Source organism: Spermophilus citellus, assembly GCF_964194105.1.
Source record: "Spermophilus citellus genome assembly, chromosome: 15".
In the NCBI taxonomy this organism is placed as follows: Eukaryota; Metazoa; Chordata; class Mammalia; order Rodentia; family Sciuridae; genus Spermophilus; species Spermophilus citellus.
In genome coordinates this window covers 71199200-71206983 of record NC_138195.1, presented here as the reverse complement: position 1 = coordinate 71206983, position 7784 = coordinate 71199200, and positions in this window count along the sequence as shown.

The following is a 7784-nucleotide window of genomic DNA, read 5'->3' as shown; positions in this document are numbered from 1 at the left end:
CGTTCTTTATGGAACACACACAGAAATAAAGTTCCATCCCACAGTCCATTAACTTGGTAAATTTTATTGTGGAGCAAAGAGGAGGTAACGACTTTTCTGAATGATTTAATCACTTGGCAACAGATTTTATTGTTGTTGAAAGAAAATGAGACATAACTAGGGTCTAAAAAAAAAATCTACAGGTTAAGTGAAAGAACAATAAAGAACAGTTTATGGGAACAAAGATGAGATCTGAAACTTTTGTTGTGTTTTTAGACAAGAATTTCAATGACACTTCACATCTCCTGTGCCTAAGTGAATCATCGTAGGTTAATGAGGTATTTTTGTTTTGTTTTGCTTTGTTTTTGTTCTTGGTTTCCCCCCCCCCATTAAAATTTTTAGATGGAACTAAAATTTCCTTCCATCATTACCCAGATTGCATTTCCCACCCTCTTCCCCAGAGGTAGACACTATCCTGAATTTGACAAATGTAATACTGGTTTCTATTTGTGTAATTTAGCATACATACCTAGTTCTTAAAGAATTATGAGGTTGGGTGCTGAGGTTGTGGCTCATCTGTAGAGTGCTTGCCTAGCATGTGTGAGGCACTGGGTACTATTCTCAGCACTGCATATAAACAAACAAATAAATAAAGGTCCACCAATAACTAATAAAATATATTTTTTAATTATGATGTTATTTCACATTAACTTTTTGTCATAAAAGGTATCATTACATATACATTACTGTAAATCTTTTTTGCTTATTTTAATTAATGTTTTTTTTCCACCTATCCACACATACATTTTCTTTTTCTTTTTTTGCGGGGGGGGGGGGACGGAGGTACAATATTTTAAAGGAAAAGAACAATGAGAAAAAAGTTCACTCACAGAAGAATGTTGTATGTACTTATATGTTTCTACCTGTCTGATTGGGAGTCCGAAGTCAGGAGGACTTCATGGAACAGGCAAGGAACTTAGTTTGGTTTTGGAAAGAGACTGGAAACATTCAGAGTGGCAAGAATGTCATGAAACGTTTCTGAGATACCTATTACAATAATTTCTTAAAGTAGGAATAGTGAGTTTTGCTGTTTGAGTTTGCTTAACTATTTAGGATATAAGTTTGACACCCTTAACCTCATGTTAGGGATTGAACTTGAGCCTCAGTGCACATCAAGCAAGTGCTCTACCACTGAGCTACATCCCTGGACTTCTGGCTTTTTTTAACATTTAGGCAAGATGAAGGTTTTGACTGTGAAAGATATATTTAAAAAGGGATTCTGGATTAATCTAGTCAAGATTTACTGAAACAGAACAATAACCCCAGAAATTCTATAAAACACTATCATTTAAACTCAACAGGTGGACACACAAACCAATTACAAAGGAAAGAGATTTTGATCAATGGAGTCATTGGCGTGTGCTGATTAACATACATTGAAAATGTATTTGAAAAGTAAGATAAAGATACAAAGGTCACTTAGTGAGTGCTGCTTATGCTAGTAGCTTTAATTTTACCTTGTCAGTGCCCCTGTGTACAAAATTTGAGAAAGCAGGGCTTTGATTTGTTCAGGTTTCCTTAAGGAGGGGCCACAGAATCCTTGAACCATGATTTGAAAAAGATGGATAAGATATTCTACCCAAAATTCAACATCACCTTTAATCTTGCCCTCTCCTCCTCTAATCCCTAGGTAATGTTTTGTGCTTCTTTTGCAGAAAAGCAATTTTGTTAATCACTTTAGCACCAATTCTTGCATCCCTGGCAATACTCAGAACTGCTTCCATCCAAGTCTTTGATGTGGGAAAGAAACACACACACACTCTTTCGCATGTAATCTGAAAACAATTCACCTCTTGCCAATGAATGCACAGCACTCCACTTTAATAGAGAACAAGTTCTGTGGAGGTTTCTAATCCTTTCTGCCAAAGAAGAGAAGAGAGAGAATCACTCAGGTAGCCCAACCTCATTCAGGAGTTAAAATCACTTGGAATGTTTTGTGGTGTGTTTGGGGCTTTTTAAAAATATCACTTGCTGAAGATTACTGCTCTCAGGGGAAATCAAAACAACTCAAGATCAAAAAAATAAAAATAAAAATAAAAAATAAAAAAGATTCCCCATCCCCAACTCAAACAGGATATTCTTCTCAACTCAGATAACTCTTGATCTAAGTGTATTACAAAAAACCTGCTTTAATCCCTCAAAGCAATGGTGTTATAGATAAGTAGCAGTAACTGAGGTGGCTTAAATTCCAGAAATGTACAAAAGATTTGGTTGGAAACAAAACTAAAAAAGAAAAAAAGCTCAATCCGCATTGCTGTGACTTGAAGAGGTAAATTTAGGGCAGTAAAAATGCAAAGAATGACCCCTAAGAAAGAAATAGCCATGAAAGTTAGGAATTATCTTAATAGTCTCATAGGCTGCTTAGTGTGTGTGTGCTTTGAGGAGGTATGTGTCAGGGCTTTAAAAAATTGAAATTTTTGTACTGATTTTTAGATCTGATAGACTTCATTAAAAATTTATTTGTATGTTTCACTGTGATATTGAAACATTATGATACTATTCCCAAAATGAATTTTTCTCTTTTTATACTTTTTAGCTGAGTTATAGTATTTTCCTCCCTGTTTAATTCTTTTTCCTAACATCTTATTGTTTACTTAAATGCAATGGGATGGATTTATTCTTTTTCCTTCTACCAACAGTTCTCCATGGCAAAGTAATGTTTTTTTTTTTTTTTTTAATTTTTTAGAGTTTGAAAAAAGCCCTTTCATTTTTTAGAGTTCTCTTTTTAGAAATAAAAAAAAAAAACTTATTTATTTATTTAGGTACCTGGGATTGAACCTGGGGTGCTTAATCACTGAGCCACATCCCCAGCCCTTTTTGGTACTTTTTTTTTTTTAGAGATAGGGTCTTACTGAGTTGCTTAGGGCCTTGCTAAGTTGTTGAGAACTGGCTTTGAACTTGTGATCCTTCTGCCTCAGTCTCCTCAGCTGGGATTGTAGGTGTGCACCACTGCACCCACTAAAACTTATTTTTTGTTTGGTTATACAAATGAATAGCTAAAAACTAAAAATTCAAAAGGTGTAGGTGTAAAATGGTATATAGTAAAAAGAAACTGTCCCCCATTTACCTGATTCCCCTCAGAGGCAAACACTAATACTAGGTTTTTGTGTATCTTTTCAGAGACACTCAGTGTACATAAGTCAAAGCATACAAATGCAGTTTTCTTCTCTTCACAATAGATTATATACACACTTTTCCGGCATTTTGCTTCTCTTCACTCAATGTGTGTTAGAGATCCTTCTGTAAGAATGCATATGATCTTCCTTCTTTGTTTTATTTCTGCTTTTTTGCAGTACTGGGGATTGAACCTAGTAGCACTCCCAGAACTTTTTTTTTTTTTTTTTTTTAAAGAGAGTGAGAGAAGAGAGAGAGAGAGAGAGAGAGAGAGAGAGAGAGAGAAATTTTAATATTTATTTGTAGTTCTCTGCGGACACAACATCTTTGTTGGTATGTGGTGCTGAGGATCGAACCCAGGCCGCACGCATGCCAGGCGAGCGCGCTACCGCTTGAGCCACAACCCCAGCCCCCCAGACCTTTTTTTTTTAATATATATTTTTAGTTTTCGGTGGACACAACATCTTTATTGCATTTTTATGTGGTGCTGAGGATCGAACCCGGGCCGCCCGCATGCCAGGAGAGCGCGCTACCGCCTGAGCCACATCCCCAGCCCCACTCCCAGACCTTTTTTATTTTTTAATTTTTTTTGTTGTAAATTAACACAATATCTCTATTTTATTTATTTATTTTTATGTGATCCTGAGGATCGACCTGGTGCCCCACATGTGCTAGCGCTTTACAACTGGGTCACAACCCCAGCCCCCAACACAGACCTTTTTCATTTTTATTTTGAGATAGAGTCTCATTAATTTATCTAGGCTGGCCTTGAACTCCTAATCCTCCTGCCTCAGCCTCCTGAGTTAGCAGCACCACTGTGCTCAACTTTCTCATTTGTTTTAACAGCTGCTTATTATTCTATTCTATGGATGTTCCATGATTTAAACAGCTTGGAAGACATTTGTTCCAAACATGTTTATACTCTGACAATGGCCTGTTTCTTCTAAGGTCATTTCTGTGACTCTATCTTGGGTACTTTTTTTTTTTAAATAGTTGTTTAGTTGTAGATGGACACAATACCTTTATTTTGTTTTTATTTTTATGTAGTGTAGGGGATCAAGCCCAGTGTCTCACACATGCTAGGCAAGGGCTCTACCACTGAGCCACAACCCCGGCCCCTCCCTGTCTTGGGTACTTTTAAATAAGAAATATAAAAATGTAACATTGCAGGCTCTTAAATTGTCTTATTTTATTTTCTAAGAATTTAATATTTTTTTAATTACTGGAAGTGATGTCTATAGTTTTTTTTTGTTGTTGTTGTTGTTTTTAAATCATCATTATGGAAGTTGTATGATGCCAAGACTTTCAATTACTTTCTCTCAGTCTCCTCATGGATCCCACCTAAACTGTGTTACAATATAACTGCTCAAACATTTAAAATTCTGTACATGAATTTCCTGTGTGAATTAATACAGAACAATGGAGAAGTTCCTGCTAATAGCTGATATTAATTTTAATTTTCAAAACCCTACAAAATATCATTTAAATATTATTGCTTTACATACCTGTGATTAAACTCTGACTGAACATGCTAAACACTCAAATCAGGGAAATCAGAATTTCTGATTGACTCCAACTATTTTGGAAGGTTAGGCAGCTGTGGGGCCTGATGCTAGTGGTTCTTCTATTGTTGAACAATACTAGAGATGAAGATCTTGACAGATTGAAGATTAAATCTCCTGAATTGTGCCACCAAGCTTGGCCATATGTGTGGAATGCATGAGCACTAAAGTTTCTCTTTACTTTTGGTGGTTCAATAGTATTCAGATGGTTCAATAGTATTCTGTCTCACCAAGGTTGATACCTAAATGGTCATCTTTTGATTCTATTATCAGATGGACTTCAGTTTCAGATTTTTAATTTACCCATTTGGTTCCTAATTTATGAGCTTCTATAACAGATGTGAAGTTCAGTGTTTCTTTGCTCACTCTTTTGCTGAGAGACTCTTCTAACAGACAGCCTGTCATCTGTTGGGAAGGAGATCTGGGTTTGACTGGAAGCAACAGAGTTGGTGGTCCAATGGCCATTGTCCTGCAAGGAGCAGGTGGTCTCTCTAAGTTCCAAGTGTTTGTAAACTGGTGATCACATTGCTAAAGGAAGAAGAGCTAGGCTGCACTCCTTGTTTTCAGGTCAATTTACTGAACCTGAGACAATCCCTGGGGGCTAGCTTGGACTTCTTTTCTGATTTTCTCTCCATGGTGCATTTCTAACAGGGCATTTTTCTCATTCATCTCTCTATTTGTGTTTGAAACAGCTGCTACAGGAAAAGGGAAAGACATATTACCAGAGTATATAATATTTTAAAAGAAGCCACACAGTTTTTCAAAAGATGACATTAAGTTTTGGTTCAGAGACCATAACTGCTCTTTAATTAGTGTGTGTGTGTGTGTGTGTGTGTGTGTGTGTGTGTGTGTATATGTGTGTGTGTGTGTATATATATGTGTGTGTGTGTGTGTGTATACACATATGTATGTTTAATTATACATATAAAAGTGCATATATGAGGGGCTGGGGATGTGGCTCAAGTGGTAGCGTGCTCGCCTGGCATGCGTGCGGCCCGGGTTCGATCCTCAGCACCACATACCAACAAAGATGTTGTGTCCACCGAGAACTAAAAATAAATATTAAAAATTCTCAAAAAAAAGTGCATATATGTATATGTATGTATGTACACATACACACACACATACAACACACACACACACACACACACACTGTAGTGAAGAATGAACCCAGGACCTTGCATGTGTTAGGCAAGTGTTCTACCACTGAGCTACATTCCCAACCCTTTTTTATTATTTTATTTTGAGACAGGGTCTTTTTAAGTTGCCCAGGCTGGCCTTGAACTTGTGATCCTTGTGCCTCAGCCTCTCAAGTAGCTGGGATTGCAGCTGTGTGTGCCACCATCTATTTGTTTTTAAAGTAAAAAAAAAAAAAAAAGAAAAAATTCAAATTAGACCTATTCTTATTTCATTGACATCCAAAATGTGTTTATATTTAACAATTGAACATAGTCTACCATCTGTTGAAGAAAATGTAACTAAATGATGCTTCAAAAAAGTTACACTTTGTGGGGTTTTTTGTTGTTTTTTTTTTTTTTCTTTTTTTTTTGGTCCTGGAGATGAACCGAGGGTCACTGAGCCATATATTTTTTATTTTGACACAGGTCTTCCTAAGTTGCTTAGGGTCTCACTAAGTTGCTGAGGCTGGCTTTTTTTTTTTTTTTTTTTACTTTGTTTTATTTATTTATATGTGGTGCTGAGGATCGAACCCAGGGCCTTACACGTACGAGGTGAGCGCTCTACCGCTGAGCCATAACCCCAGCTCCTGAGGCTGGCTTTGAAATTGCAGTCCTCCTGCATCAGTCTCCTGAGCCACTGGGATTATAGGCATGTGCCACCATGCCAGGCTGTTTCTCACATTTTTAACAGGACCTGAAACCTAAGACAAGATCAATAAATGATATCCTGTGGTTTCATTCAGTGTAATGAATATATTAAATGAAAAAAAAAACTTACTTGCAGTTAAGCATGGTTAAGCATCATTAATAATATTTATAGAATCAGAAACAAGAATTTTATATTTAACTTGGTACTTTCTTCTGAAAGAACTAAAGATTCTGAAAAAAGCAATCTTTTCTTAGAACTTACCTTACTCATTTATTGGAAAAGGACTGATAAGATCATATTTGTTCATATAGATGATTGAATAACTTTACTGACACTTTATTTATTGGTCCATTAAAAAAGAAACAGAACTTGATAGCATGGTAAGAAATCTCCAATGACCAGGAAAATTTCACCTGATTTTTGTAGTTCTCTCAAGTATTACATCTTCCATGATTTTTGCCAAATGACTCAGTCTTCTGATAAGCAGAGATCACAAAAATCACAAAATCTGATGACACATGACAATTTATATAATTCCTAATCCTGATGGTTCTCTAACTTGTTCAAAACTCCTGTGAAGTCAGGCACCATGGTGCATGCCTGTAATTTCAGCAACTTGAGAGGCTGAGGCAGGAAGATTGCAAGTTCCAGGCCAACCTGCACAACTTAGTGAGGTCTTAAGCAACTTAGTGAGACTCTATGTCAAAATAAAATATAAAAAGGGCTGGGTATGTAGCCAGTACCAAAACAAAACAAAGCAAAATAACAATAAAACCTTTTGAACCACACCTATTGACACAAAGGTAGCGGTTGCAGGCTAACAGCATCAGTATATAAAAGAATTACTTAACTGGCAAATCTCCCAAAAATCTGTTTTGGCTCTTTTTCCCAACAAAGTTACATTTTATATTTCCTGTGCCTTCCTTTACTTGTTCTTCGGATCATTATTGACATACTGTCCCTACACACACATACATACATACACATACACACACATAATATATAAATACATGTATATAATTTATATAAAAATTAATGATTGGAAAAGTCTGTTTCTCACAGTTGTAAAGTCAGGACAGTGTCTCAGAATGATGTTTTCTGACCCTTTGGAAAATGAACCTTTCTGGGCTGGGGATGTGGCTCAAGTGGTAGCGTGCTTGCCTAGCATGCGTGCGGCCCAGGTTCGATCCTCAGCACCACATACAAAGATGTTGTGTCCGCCGAAAACTAAAAAATAAGTAA